Here is a 15,389-nt window from a genome sequence, read left to right as displayed (position 1 = left end):
ATATATTTGGATCTATTTCTGGACCCTCTATTCTGTCCCACTGATATATAGGTCCAAATTATGCCAATGGCACAGTTTATTAATTACTATAGTTTTATGATACATCTTGATATTAGGTAAGTACTCTCGTACTCTTGTAAAATAGTTTTGACTATTCTAGATTAATTGCATTTCCATACATATTGTAATTTAAGCTTATAAATTTCTACTGAAAAAAATAGTTTGCTGAAATTTTGAGGGGAGTTAAGTTGAATCCACAGATCAATGTGGAAAAAATTAACATGATAACATTAACATGAGTCTCTCCATTCCAATGGCATAATACATCTTCTCAATTATTTAATTTCTCCCAACAGTGTTTTGTAGTTTTCATTATGTAAATATTACACATATTTTGTTTAATTTACCCCTAAATATTTTTGGTTTTAGATGTTATTTTAGTAGTATTTTTATTTTAATAGTCAACTGTTTGCTAGTATATAGGAATTTTATTGATTTTTTAATATTGACCTTGTACTATTGCCTTTGGCATGTTCAGTTATTAGTTCTAATAGCTGCTTTGTAGATTCCTTAGAATTTTCTATGCAAACAATTATGTCCTGTGTGAATAAAGTTAGTTTTATTCTTTTCTAGCCTGATAGAGTTTTATTTCTTTGTCCTGCCTTACTGCAAAGGCTAGGAACTATAATGCAGTGTTTAACAGAAGTGCTGATATTAGGGAAAAAGTATTTAGAATTTTGCCGTTATGTGTAATGTAAGCTCTGTTTTTTTGTAGGCCTTAATAAGAAGTTGAAGTTCCCTTCTATTCTTAGTTTGCTGAGTGTTTATATTATAAATGAGTGTTAAATTTTATTAACACCTCTATCAGCATAGATTGAGATAGTCATTGTTCATCTTTTATTCTGCTAATGTGTTAAATTATTTTCCTTGATTATTATAATAAACTTACTTGTTATTTTAGGATAGATTTAGATTTACAGAAAAAATTCATGAAAATTGATAGGACGGAGATTTCTCATATACCTCAGCTTCCCCTATTATAAACATTTTACTTTTGTATAGATCATTTGTCACAAATAAGGAACCAATATTGATACATTATTATTGACTAAGATCTGTATTCTATTCAGGTTTTTAAAAAATTAATGTCCTTTTTCTGTTTCAAGATTCCATCCAGGATACCACATTACATTTAGCCCTCATATTCCCTTAAATCCTGGCTATGACTATGACAGTTTCTCAAATCCTGGCTTTGGCTATGACAGTTTCTCAAATGTTCCTTATTTTGATAACCTCTACTGTTTTAAGGAGGACTTGTCAGGTATTTTGGAAAATGTTCTTCAATTGGGATTTGTCTTATATTTTTCTTATCTTAGATGGAGTTATGGGCATTTGAGTGGAAGACCATACAGGTAAAGTGCCATTTTTATCACATAATATCAAAAGAAGTACTATCAACATGATATCACTGTTGAAGTGAAGCTTGGTTATCTCTCTGAGGTGGTGGTATTAGGCTTCTCTACTGCAAATGTATTATTTTTCTCTCTTTCCATATTGTACTTTTTTTTTTTCCATATTGTACTTTTTGAAAGGAAGTCGCAATACATGGCCTGCTTTTAAGGAACAGTAAGTTATGCTCCACCTCCTTCAGGGTGGAGTAACTATATAAATTATTTGGACTCTTTTGTATAGGAGATTTATCTTTCCTCTAATTAATTAATTTATATCAGGAGTACTTATAGATATTTATTTTATGCTATTTTCATCAGTGCTTTGTAATTTTTCACAAACATATCCTATACACATTTTATTAGACTTATTGCTAATGATTTTATTTTTGTCGTAGGAAATTGTATTTTAAAAAAATTTTCAATCGTTCATCACTGGTATATAAGAAAGCATTGATTTTTGTATATTGATATTGTGTCCTGTATCCTTATTATCCTCACTTATTGTTTCAGGATGCTGCTATTTTTATTATTATTTAGATTCTTATAAATTCAGGTCTTACATTTAAATCTTTTTTTGTTCTTTGTCTTATTGTACTAGTTAGGACTTCTAAATGGTATTGATTAGGAGTGATGAGAGTATCCTTGCTTTCATCCTCATCTTACTGAGAAAATATCCAGTTTCTTATTATTAAGTAATGTTAGCTATGGATTTTCTGTAGCTTTTCTTTATCAAGTTGAGCAATTTCTCTATTCCTAGTTTGTTGAGAGGTTTTTACCAGGAATAGGTATTGGATTTCCTCAAATATTTGTTCTGTATCAATTTATATGGTCATAAGATTTTTCTCCTTAACCTATTGGTATGTTGAATTACACTGATTAATTTTCAGTTATGCAAGTCTCCTTGAAAAAATTTCACCTGTTTGTTTTGTAAATGCTTTTATACATGGTTATATTCAATTTGCTTATATTTGAATAAGGATTATTACATCAATGTATGTGAGAGATATTGGTCTGTAGTTTTCTTGTAATGTCTTTGATTTTTTAAATTAGGCTTATACTATCCTCATAAAATGAGTTAGGAAGCGGTCCCTCTGTTTCTATTTTTTGGAAGAGATTGGGGGGAATGTTTAATAGAAATATATATATATATATAATATATATATATAATATATATATATAGAGAGAGAGACATATTTGTCATAGATTAATTGACCATAAGTGCATGTGTTTATTTCTGGGCTCTCTATTCTGTTTCATTGATATATGTATCTGTTTTTGTGCTGGTACCATGCTGTTTTGATTACTGTAGCTTTGTAATTTGGTTTGAAGTCAAGGAGCATGATACCTCCAGCTTTGTTTCTAGTTCTCTAGATTGCTTTGGCTGATTGGGGTCTTTGTGGTTGCTCTTGCTGTGAGGTGCTGGAGTGGGCACTTGGCGTGGGCCAGAGCTTACACTGGGGCAGTCACAGGAAACTAGCCAGAATCCAGGGCAGTTTCAATCTGCTTCCTCTGTCTTGTGCTCTTCCTGAGTGTAATCTAGGTTTCTTACAGCCCTGCTGTCAGTTCCACTGGTTTTCAAACAAACTAAAGGGATTCATCCTCCCAGTGATGAACCCCAAGACTGGGGCACACAGTATGTGGTTTGAACCATTCACTCTCCAGGGAGCATATCTGAGCCCATGTCATTCCCCACTTTGGCATCTTCTCCTAGGGATGCTGTTCCCAAGATCTGATAGCTTTTCTTCCCTTCCCGTGGATGGGACACTGTGTGGATCTTTCTTACAACCTTGGTTGTATAAGTCTTTCTGCCAGTCTCCAGTTTGTTTTCAGTGAGAACTGTTCCATGTGTAGACGTATTTTTGATGTGTTCTTGGGGGAAGGTGAACTCTGTGTCCTCCTATTCTGCCATCCTCTTTAGTCTCTCCAGGAAATTGATTTTAAATCAGTATTTGTTGGACTAATGATTGCATCTGTAAATCAATTAATAAATGAATCATACATATATTTTTATTGAGTGCTTTCAATATGCCAGACATTTGATCAAATTCAATTCCATAAATATTTGTTGAGCATGTTTTATGCTACAGACACTACAAGGTATTGTGGTAGGCAACATTCCTGTAACCTGAAGAGGTTAAATAAGTTCAAGATCTATATTCAAATAAAGAAGGATCATTTCATCCAACAAACCAAAATGTGTTTCTGCTAGATTAAAGAAATATAAAAAAGTAAGTCAAATAGAAAAAAATTAATGAATTTCTATCAAATTTTTAAAGTCAAAAACATCTTGAGCCAAACAAAATAGAATTACTTAAGGAAAAATTAAACTGATTTGTAAACTAAACATGATTGGAAAAACTATACATTAAAAATAAAATAAACAAATGACGAGGGCAAATTCACAGCCAGTATAATGAAGATCTAGTATCACTGATAATCAATTAGGTTATACAAACTGATGTGAAATACGCTAAAACATGGACAGACACATTTTCAATTAGCATGCATTTAAAATTAAAGCAAAAATGCAACCTGTAAATAAACGTGTAGGAAATTTTCAGCCTCAAATCAAATATGTAAATTAAAACAACATTACTTTTAACACTAACAAAATTTTGGAGGGAAAAAACTTTTAGATACCTAAGGATGCCAAAGATGTGAAAAAATCTGCAATATTTACAATGCTGTTGGTATTGTAAATTATAATGCTTTATAAAGAAATTTTGCATTTTGAGAAAAATGGTATATATCATATGATTTTTGAACACCACTTGTGGGTTTTTTATTAGAAAATGAATTCTACTTTATACCTTATACTTATTTATAACTATAATAAATTAGAAAAGCCAATGTGGTTGGGAAGATTAGAATGATTAAAAAAATTATTACATCCACATGAGGAACTATTTAGTGGCTCACATATCATAGTGTTAAGAACTTAAGCTTCAGTATCAGATCCTCTTCATTTGAATCACAAATGAAACATAACTACCAGTCTGACTTTATATGTTTTTTGAAAATTGCTGTGCCTCAGCTTATTCATTTGTGAAATTTGGATACATATGGTTGTATATATATTTGTATATGTACATATACATGTAATTGTACATATATTTGCCCACGTAGTTGTTTAAATCCATGTATTACAAGGTGGAATATCTCTGGAATAATTCCCATAATATTTTGGTCAATAAAGACCTTTTATGCTTTTACTCTATGCCAGATGCTCAGGATTCATAGATGAATAAGAGACTGTCCTTTTCCTTAGGGAAATTCTTTTTGACAGCATACATTCAAAAAGAGGAACATTTCTATCAACAGGATTTGGTGGAAGAGGAAGGAGGGAGGGAGTCAATTTTATCTGAGATGTTTTTACTTTTCCATCATTGTAGAGGCTTTTTTCCTCCCTTAACCTATATAAAACTTAATTTTCAAATCCTGTTAAAAAGAATATCTATTCTTAATTAGTTTAGGAGTTATGGTAGATTATCCACTGAAAGATTAATTACATGCTTTCCAGTGAAGTATTATAAACCATAAGTTTAAAGTTGGACCAGATGCATTTCAGCCCTGAAAACTCATTAACCATCTGACCATGTTGCACATATGGTAACAAAGTGAAGAATGTATCCAGTCAAACACACATAAACACTTCTTCATCATCATAGGACAACTGCCTCTTAAAGTATGCCAGTAATCGTTCTATTTCTTATACCTACAAATATCTAGTTTAGGAACAGGGAAGCTAGCTAGTGAGAGGTTTAGAATGGTAGGTTTGAAAACCCACACTAAGCAGGTAGAAATCGAGATTGCTGATCTAGTCTGCTTTTGTCGCAAAATTCAGCATTTATCTCTCTTAATCTCAAGTTTAAAATGAGTTTTGGATTGGAAATGTGAAAATCTATATTGGGAGTGGACATTTTCTTTAGTATTGGGGAAATCACCAGCACTGATTTTGTTGGCCAAAAAAATTAATACCTAAATGATCTAGATATTGGTTTATTGGAGAGGAATATACTCCACCTCCTTGGCAGGTACCAAGCTTCAGGCATATCCTAAATCTCCTTCACAATTCCTCTTTTTACACAGTATGACCACTGACAAAGTAAACACTTTATGCAGCTCTCCCCCCATCACAAGATGGCAGCCAGCCTCAGCAGCCTGGACCATGTGATAAATGAGGTGTGAAGGGAAGTATTTGACAGTTCCATGTAAAAAGCCAGAATATGTCTATCCATAAATATACCTGTCAAAATAGTTTACATTTTGTTTCTTTCAATAATTTTTTTGCCAAATGTCTTAATTTGATAGGTATTTACACATGAATAACGAACGCTAGATTTATGCTTGTTCTGTATTTTGATGAAACTTATTAATCAAAAAAAGTTTATGAAAGAAAACAATCTGTTCATCTCTTTCTTTGAATTGGATAATCCTTTTGAATTCCATAATAGCCAGCTTACACTTTTATGACGTTGCAATATGCCCATATTGGCAAAAGAGGATCCTACCTTTTTATATGATTCTTGAAATGTATCCATTTCTTCACTGAATTTTCAGTTTTAATGAAAAGTGATGGTGAGATAACTGTTTTTTAGTATGAGTAGACAGTTCTGTATGTGTTCACAGGTACAGATGGGCCTACAACAATGGTCAAGATCTATCATGTGAATAACATTTTCCTCTTTATGAATATGAAAAAATAAATGGCAACTTGACTTATTATTTCTCCTACTTTTGAAATGTAATGAATAGAACTGATGATAATTACTAAATTTCTAAATATATACACTAAGTTGCTTGCGTGATTTTAAAAAACAACCTGAGTTATTATCTTTTTTATGGGTTTTTTTTAGAATAACTTTTATTTATTTGCTGATTGTGGATGTTTATTTTCATGTAAGAACTTTAAAGAGTGTGTGAGCACTGTTATTAAATAAAATGCTTGAGAGAAAGGGGACAATATAGTCTGCTATAAAATGCACAGGGAAAACTCATAAGCATCTATGCTTTAAATATGTTATTACTACTTTTTCTTTGTATTCATTTCCATTGCTATCTGTCTTTATTAACTTAGTAATAAAAGGTTGAAGTTTACCAAAGATTCATAGACTGAAGGAAAACAGTGATAGGGATTGCGTGAGGCATGTAGTATCATTTAATTGAATTATTTGATTGTTTTAAGGTCATTTTAAGTAGATGTTATCTTCATGTCACAGACAACATATTTAAAGGTTCATGTCTCATAGACGATCACACACATGAATGAATAGGTAGTACATCTCAGTGATTATAGTAGTAAATGAGTAACTAATAAAGAAAGAAATCATTCTGGCTTAAAGGGTTTTGAGGTTGTAAAGAAGAATAAGCACCCACAATTTGATGTTTCTATTTTAAATTTCAGTATAAAATTTCAAATATTTCTTCTGATTCGATAGTGTTTATTTGTACCACTACCTCATTCTTTAATAATGTTATATACCAATCATCAATTGTAAAATAAATAAAAATGGAAAAAAGAAAAAGTAAAGATAGAAGACAAAGATAAAACCACAGCCTGAGGGCTGCAGTTCTGACCACTGGCATCCTTGTGGCCAACATGAGGAGAAACATAATACGTTATTTTGCAAAATTTTTTCTAAAGAAATTAAAACAGTTGCTCAACCCAACAATATTTTAAAGAGAGATAAGCTGTGGAAAGTTGGGATGAAAAATAATAAATCCATTAGTAAATCTCAGAAAACACTACAAATTCTGGTTGTAAGAAAATATATTCTTAACAACACTTTAGCACAATGATTTGCTCCAGGGAAGAGAAAACTGTTCAAAATTTAGTAAAGGATAATAAAATACTTTCTAAAAAAATGTGACCTTATGTCTTGACTACTATCATTACCTGATTTTAACCTTTTAAGGTTTTATGGATTTGGTAGCTTAGCTATAAGTTTTATTAAAAATATTTTTAAAGCTTTTTAAATGCAGCTAAATTAACTAAGATATCTACAAGAATATTCATCTTGTATTCTGAAATGTTAGCATATTATCTGGGGTTTTATCTCTCAATATAAATTTCTATACTAATACAGAGACTATATGTAAAATATCATAGAAAACTCATGATTTGCTTCTAAGCTACTATAGTATGTTATACTGAAGGAATATTTTTAGTTGAGGTCTTCATGCCAGAAGCTGCAGCTTAGGGGTCTTTTGATGTTGAAATGGAGAAGTAGGTAAAAACCAGAGCATAAATAGGGAAGACAAGTAAAATCCATGGAGCACCTACTATGTGTTTGAAAGTGTGTTAGGCAAGTTCACATTCATTTTCTTATTTAATTTTTAAGACAAATCTACAAATTTGTTATTTTTATTCCCATTTCCATATGAGAACATGGTGATTCAGGTGGATTGATTTTCTTGCCAAATGTTACACAACATCCATCAGGCAGCAAAACCCAGGTCTTTTGGCTTTAAAACCTTTATACCACACATCACACTTTCAAGGAAGTAAATAAGTTTCTTAGTCTTTTCCATGCGCCTTTTCAAGCCTAGACAATTAATTTTGTTGACTATAATGCTCCCAGCACTTTCATGCTGAATCCTGTTCAATCATTTTGGTATCCCCTTCTGACCAGGCCTCCTACTCCTCAATATCTCTCTTTCATATCCACAACTTTCAAAATATAATCACCTGTATTTCAGTAGGATCACATTCTCACCTGCAAGTCCACAAACATTTGTGTAAGAAATGGATCAGGATGAAAAACTAAACATATCTTAATACCTGCTGAACCGTTTAGGTAAATTGTATGGATGCTGAGATCTCTCACTATGACTTGAATATTTATTATAAAATATTTAACATCAAAAATATATGTATCTTATGAAGATGTGGAAAAATTGGAACTCGAGCACACTGTTGATAGAGTTGTGAAATGGTACAATTACTATGGAAAACAGTATGGCAGTACCTCAAAAAATTAAAAATAGAACTCCCATATGGTCCAGCAATCCCACTTCTCAATGTATAAAATAGAACTCCCATATGGTCCAGCAATCCCACTTCTCAATGTATATCAGAATGTAAATAGGGAGTACAGGGTCTCAAAGAATTGAAAGCAGAGTCTCAGAGAGATATGTGCACACCCATGTTCATAGCACCATCATTCACAATAGCCAAGAGATGAAAGCAACCCAATGTCCATTGACAGACAAATGGGCAAAGGAAATGTGGTATATCCATACAATGGAATATCATTCAGACTTAAAAAGGAAGGACTTTTTGTTACATGCTACGGCATGTAAGAACATTGAGGCGTTATACTAAGTGAAATGATCTCACCACAAAAAGACAAATCCTGTATGATTTCACTTATATGAGGTTTCTAAAGTAGTCAAATTCATAAAAAATGAAATAAGAAGGGGGCTTACCAGAGGCTAGGAGGAGGGGGGAAATGGGGAGTTGTTTGATGGATACAGAGTTTCAGTTTCACAAAAGGAGAAAATTTCTGGAGATCTGTTGCACAACAGTGTGCGTCTACTTAATCTTACCGAACCATATATTTAAAAATGATTAAGATGGTAAATTTTAGTCTGTGTGGTTTTTACCACGATTGAAAAAAATAAAAACATGGGTCTTATAAGAAGTGAAAGACAGATTGGTTCAAGATGGTGGAGTAGAAGGACATGCATTCACTCACTCTTGCGAGGACACCAGAATCACAACTAACTGCTGAACAATCATCAACAGGAAGACACTGGAACTCAACAGAGAAGATACCCTACATCCAAAGACAAAGGAGAAGCCACAATGAGATGGTAGGAGAGGGGCACAATCAAAATAAAATCAAATCCCATAACTGCTGGGTGGGTGACTCACAAACTGGAGAACAATTATACCACAGAAATCCACCCACTGGAGTGAAGGTTCTGAGCCCCATTTCAGGCTTCCCAACCTGGGGGTCCAACAATGGGAGGAGGAATTCCCAGAGAATCAGACAATGAGGGCTAGCAGGATTTGATTTCAGGACTTCAACCAGACTGGGGGAAATAGAGACTCCACTCTTGGAGGGCACACACAAAGTAGTGTGTGCATCAGGACCCAGGGGAAGGAGCAGTGACCCCATAGGAGACTGAACCAGACCTACTGGCTAGTGTTGGAAGTTCTTCTGAAGAGGCAGGGGGTGACTGTGGCTCTCCATGGGGACAAGGACACTGGCAACAGAAGTTCTGGGAGCTTGGCATGAGCCCTCACAGAGTCCTCCATTAGCCCCAGCAAAGAGACTCTAGTATCCAGTGCTGGGTCACGTCAAGCCAAACAGCCAACAGGGAGTGAACTCAGCCCCACCCATCAGTAGACAAGCAGATTAAAATTTTACTGAGCTCTGCCCACCAGAGCAACACCCACCTCTACCCACCACCAGTCCCTCCCATCTGGAAGCTTGCATAAGCCTCTTAGATAGCCTCATCCACCAGAGGGCACACAGGAGAAGCAAGAAGAACTACAGTCCTGCAGGCTGTGTAATGAAAACCACATTCACAGAGAGATAGACAAAATGAAAAGGTGAGGACTATGTACCAGATGAAAGAACAAGATAAAACCCCAGAAAAACAACTAAATGAAGTGGAGATAGGCAACCTTCCAGAAAAAGAATTCAGAATAAAGATAGTGAAGATGATCCAGTACCTCAGAAAAAGAATGGAGGCAAAGATCGAGAAGATGCAAGAAATGTTTAACAAAGACCTAGAAGAATTAAAGAACAAACAAACAGAGATGAACAATACAATAACCAAAATGAAAACTACACTAGAAGGAATCAATAGCAGAATAACTGAGGCAGAAGAACAGATAAGTGACCTGGAAGACAGAATGGTGGAATTCACTGCTGCAGAACAGAATAAAGAAAAAAGAATGAAAACAAGTGAAGACAGCCTAAGAAACCTCTGGGACAATATTAAATGCAATAACATTCGCATTATAGGGGTACAAGAAGGAGAAGAGAGAGAGAGAAAGGACCAGAGAAAACATTTGAAGAGATTATAGTCAAAAACTTCCATAACATGGGAAAGGAAATAGTCACCCAAGTCCAGGAAGCGCAGAGAGTCCCATACAGGATAAACCCAAGGAGAAACACGCCAAGACATATAGTAATCAACTTGGCAAAAATTAAAGACAAAGAAAAATTATTGAAAGAAGCAAGGGAAAAATGACAAATAACATACAAGGGAACTCCCATAAGGTTAACAGCTGATTTCTCAGCAGAAACTCTACAAGCCAGAAGGGAGTGGCATGGTATACTTAAAATGATGAAAGGGAAGAACGTACAACCAAGATTATTCTACCCAGCAAGGATCACATTCAGATTCAATGGAGGAATCAAAAGGTTTACAGACAAGCAAAAGCTAAGAGAATTCAGCACCACCAAACCAGCTCTACAACAAATGCTAAAGGAACTTCTCTAAGTGGGAAACACAAGAGAAGAAAAGGACCTACAAAAACAAACCCAAAACAATTAAGAAAATGGTCATAGGTACATACATATTGATAACTGCCTTAAACGTGAGTGGATTAAATGCTCCAACCAAAAGACACAGGCTTGCTGAATGGATACAAAAACAAGACCCATATATATGCTGTCTACAAGAGACCCACTTCAGACCTAGGGATACATACACACTGAAAGTGAGGGAATGGAAAGAGATATTCCATGCAAATGGAAATCAAAAGAAAGCTGGAGTGGTAATACTCATACCAGATAAAATAGACTTTAAAATAAAGAATGTTACAAGAGACAAGGAAGGACACTACATAATGATCAAGGGATCAATCCAAGAAGAAGATATAACAATTATAAATATATATGCACACAACATAGGAGCACCTCAATACATAAGGCAACTGCTAACAGCTATAAAAGAGGAAATCGACAGTAACACAATAATAGTGGGGACTTTAACACCTCACTTACACCAATGGACAGATCATCCAAAATGAAAATAAATAAGGAAACAGAAACTTTAAATGACACCAAAGAACAGATAGATTTAATTGATATTTATAGGACATTCCATCCCAAAACAGCAGATTACACTTTCTTCTCAAGTGCGCATGGAACATTCTCCAGGATAGATCACAGCATGGGTCACAAATCAAGCCTCAGTAAATTTAAGAAAACTGAAATCATACCAAGCATGTTTTCTGACCACAATGCTATGAGATTAGAAATGAACTACAGGGAAAAAACCGTAAAAACCACAAACACATGGAGGCTAAACCATACGCTACTAAATACCCAAGAGGTCACTGAAGAAATCAAAGAGAGAAATCAAAAAATACCTAGAGACAAATGACAATGAAAACACAATGATCCAAAACCTATGGGATGCAGAAAAAGCAGTTCTAAGAGGGAAGTTTATAGCAATACAATCTTACCTCAAGAATTAAGAAAAATCTCAAATAAACAATCTAACCTTACACCTAAAGGAACTAGATAAAGAAGAACAAACAAAACCCAAAGATAGCAGAAGGAAAGAAATCATAAAGATTAGAGAAGAAATAAATGTAAAAGAAATGAAGGAAACAATAGCAAAGATCAAAAAACTAAAAGGTGGTTCTTTGAGAAGATAAACAAAATTGATAAACCTTTAGCCAGACTCATCAAAAAAAAGAGGGAGAGGACTCAATCAATAAAATTAGAAATTAAAAAGGAGAAGTTACAACAGACACCACAAAAATACAAAGCATCCTAAGAGACTACTAAAAGCAACTCTATGCCAATAAAATGGACAACCTGGAAGAAATGGACGAATTCTTAGAAAGGTATAACCTTCCAAGACTGAACCAGGAAGAAATAGAAAATACAAGCAGACCAATCACAAGCACTGAAATGGAAACTGTGATTAAAAATCTTCCAACAAACAAAAATCCAGGACGAGATGGCTTCACAGGTGAATTCTACCAAACATTTAGAGAGGAGATAACACCCATTGTTGTCAAACTCTTCCAAAAAATTGCAGAGGAAGAAACACTCCCAATCTCATTCTATGAGGCCACCATCACCCTGATACCAAAACCAGACAAAGATATTACCAAAAAAAAGAAAATTATAGAATATCACTGATAAATATAGATGTAAAAATCCTCAACAAAATACTGGCAAACAGAATCCAACAGCACATTAAAAGGATCATACACCATGATCAAGTGGGATTTATACCAGGGATGCAAGGATTCTTCAATATACGCAAATCAATCAATGTGGTACACCATATTAACAAATTGAAGAATAAAAACCATATGATCATCGCAATAGATGCAGAAAAAGCTTTTGACAAAATTAAACACCTATTTATGATAAAAAAAAACTCTCCAGAAAGTGGTCATAGAGGGAACCTACCTCAAAATAATAAAGGCCGTATATGACAAACCCGCAGGAAACATCATTCTCAATGCTGAAAAACTGAAAGCATTTCCTCTACAATCAGGAACAAGACAAGGATATCCACTCTCACCACTATTATTCAACATAGTTCTGGAAGCCCTAGCCATGGCAATCAGAGAAGAAAAAGAAATGAAAGGAATATACTTTGGAATAGAAAAAGTAAAACTGTCACTGTTTGCAGATGGCATGATACTATACATAGGTAATCCTAAAATGCCACCAGAGAAGTAGTAGAGCTAATCAATGAATTTAGTAAAGTTTCAGGATACAAAATTAATGCACAGAAATCTCTTGCATTCCTATACACTAACAATGAAAGATCAGAAAGAGAAATTAAGGAAACAGTCCCATTCACCACAGCAACAAAAAGAATAAGATACCTAGGAATAAACCTACCTAAGGAGGTAAAAGACCTGTGCTCAGAAAACTATAAGACACTGATGAAAGAAATCGAAGATGACACAAACAGGTGGAGAGATATACCATGTCCTTGGATTGGAAGAATCAATATTGTGAAAATGACTATACTACCCAAAGCAAGTGGGCAATCTCATATGTTTAAAAAGAAAAGCACAACATTTTTCATTACATTTCTTCCTGTTGGATATTCTGGAATTATTGTAAATGGTGTTTTCAAATACAATGTTCTAATTATTTGTTACTAGAAAATAGAGACATAGTTCTTAATTGGCACTGTATACAGCAACCTTGCAAAATTCACTTATTCTATTAGTTTGACTATAGATATTTTGAATTTTCTATTTTTACAATTTATTTTGCTTTATTTTCCTTTTTAATAGTAATAAATCTTACTCCCTTTCCTTGATTTATTACACTGGTTGGGGCATCAAATAAAATGTTGAATTTAAGTAGTTATAGTGGCCACCCACTATCCATTGGATTAGTAGTGATACCTTGTTTTAGATACCTAGTTTTTGTAATTTGAGACCTTCTTTTCATTAGTAGCTTATTAGGTGTTAATTTCATTAGTATTTTCAATTTTAACCTTACCAATGTTTTTCTTTTTTGTTTAATTTCTATTTTGTTTCAGCCCTTATCTTCATTATTTCCTTCTGTATATCTTTTTAACTTCTCAAGTTGATTAGTTTAGGCATTGATATTTTGCATTTTTTTCTCTTTCCTAATATAGTGATTCAAGGCTACCATTTTCCCTATAAGCATGTCTTTAGGTACAATCCACAAGTTTTGATATGTCTTATTCCCAATGACATTCATTTCAAAATATTTTCTTATTACCATTGTCATTTTAGGTCAAGTTTGTTAATTATGGTTTTCAATTTTCTCATACTGAAATGGAGCAGGACCCTATGGTCCCTACCCTCCACCCATGTCCTCAGCCTGCCTTTTGTCTGTGGAAAAACTTTAGCAAAATAATAAGTCTAATCAGACAAGTGAGAAAATGCAGAAACAAAGGGAAACAGTCAAAGGAGACCAAATAATAATAGTTTAGTCATTAAGCATAGCAAAGGACCTTTAGTTCTTCCTTAAGGGTTATAGATAATATTCTGAGCCATATCCTGTGAGCTGTCTTATAGATATGAAACACCCACCAGGTGGATGACTACATGATGACCAAACTGAAGCCATGACATAAGCTACTCCACTTCACACAATTCTGAGAACTGGCCTCAAAGAAATAGGAACAAACCCTGGAACCAAAGATGAACTGTACTTAAAACAACCAAGATGATGCTGATCAGGCCACCACATTACTGATTTCAGGATTACTGTCAGAACAGACTATGCTGTTCTGCTCCCTCCCTCAGCCTAGACAATCCTGAAACTCCCCTTTAAAAGCCCCTGTCCCCTGAGCAGCAATCGCGGGTGGGGAGTTGGCCTTTGGACAGGCGTCTGCCATCCCCCGCATCCCCCGGTTCCTGGCTCCCGAAATAAAGCAACCTTTCCTTTCCTACCAAAACTTGTCTCTCGAGAATCGGCTTTCAAATGGTGAGCAGCCGGACCTGGGTTCGGTAACAATACCATTTCTAATTTTCTGTAATATTTTCTTTGCAGTTTATTCTGTCATTTACCAAGTTTCTTAATATTTCTCATTATGATTCTAGACTTTTTATTTTTTCTTTGGATTCTATTAATTTTAAAAATAATAACTGCCTTATTGAGCTACAATTGATATACAGAAATACTGGACATATTTAATGTATACAATTTGGTGAGTTTGGAGGTATGCTTATACGCATGAAACCACTGCCACAATCAAGGTAATAAATATATCCATCACCTCGAGAAGTTTCCTTCTGCCTTTTGTGGTGTCTGTCCTGAATTGCTAACTCTAGGATTAAAATATAGAGTAGATTTCTGGAACTTGTTCATCTTGCATAACTGAAATTTTATACCCCTTGAAGAACTCCTCACTTCCCCATCTCCTCCACTCCTGACGGTCACTATTATATTCTCTGTTTCTATAAGTTTGATTATTTTTATACCTTGTATAAGAGGAATCATGAAGTTCTGTCCTTCT

At 34.2% G+C, this 15,389-nt stretch overlaps 1 long non-coding RNA gene across 1 annotated transcript in view; it reads left to right on the top strand.

Moving 5' to 3' along the window:
- The window catches only part of LOC137225880 (uncharacterized), a 216,332-nt gene that overhangs the window by 152,656 nt on the left and 48,287 nt on the right, over positions 1-15,389 (top strand). The window contains exon 4 of the long non-coding RNA XR_010944068.1: positions 1,377-1,412. This is a non-coding gene — a long non-coding RNA (uncharacterized lncRNA). The remainder of the gene's footprint in view (positions 1-1,376; positions 1,413-15,389) is intronic.

Source organism: Pseudorca crassidens, chromosome 6, assembly GCF_039906515.1.
Source record: "Pseudorca crassidens isolate mPseCra1 chromosome 6, mPseCra1.hap1, whole genome shotgun sequence".
In the NCBI taxonomy this organism is placed as follows: Eukaryota; Metazoa; Chordata; class Mammalia; order Artiodactyla; family Delphinidae; genus Pseudorca; species Pseudorca crassidens.
Note: the sequence above shows the minus strand (reverse complement) of the source record. Positions and strands in the feature narration are given on the sequence as shown.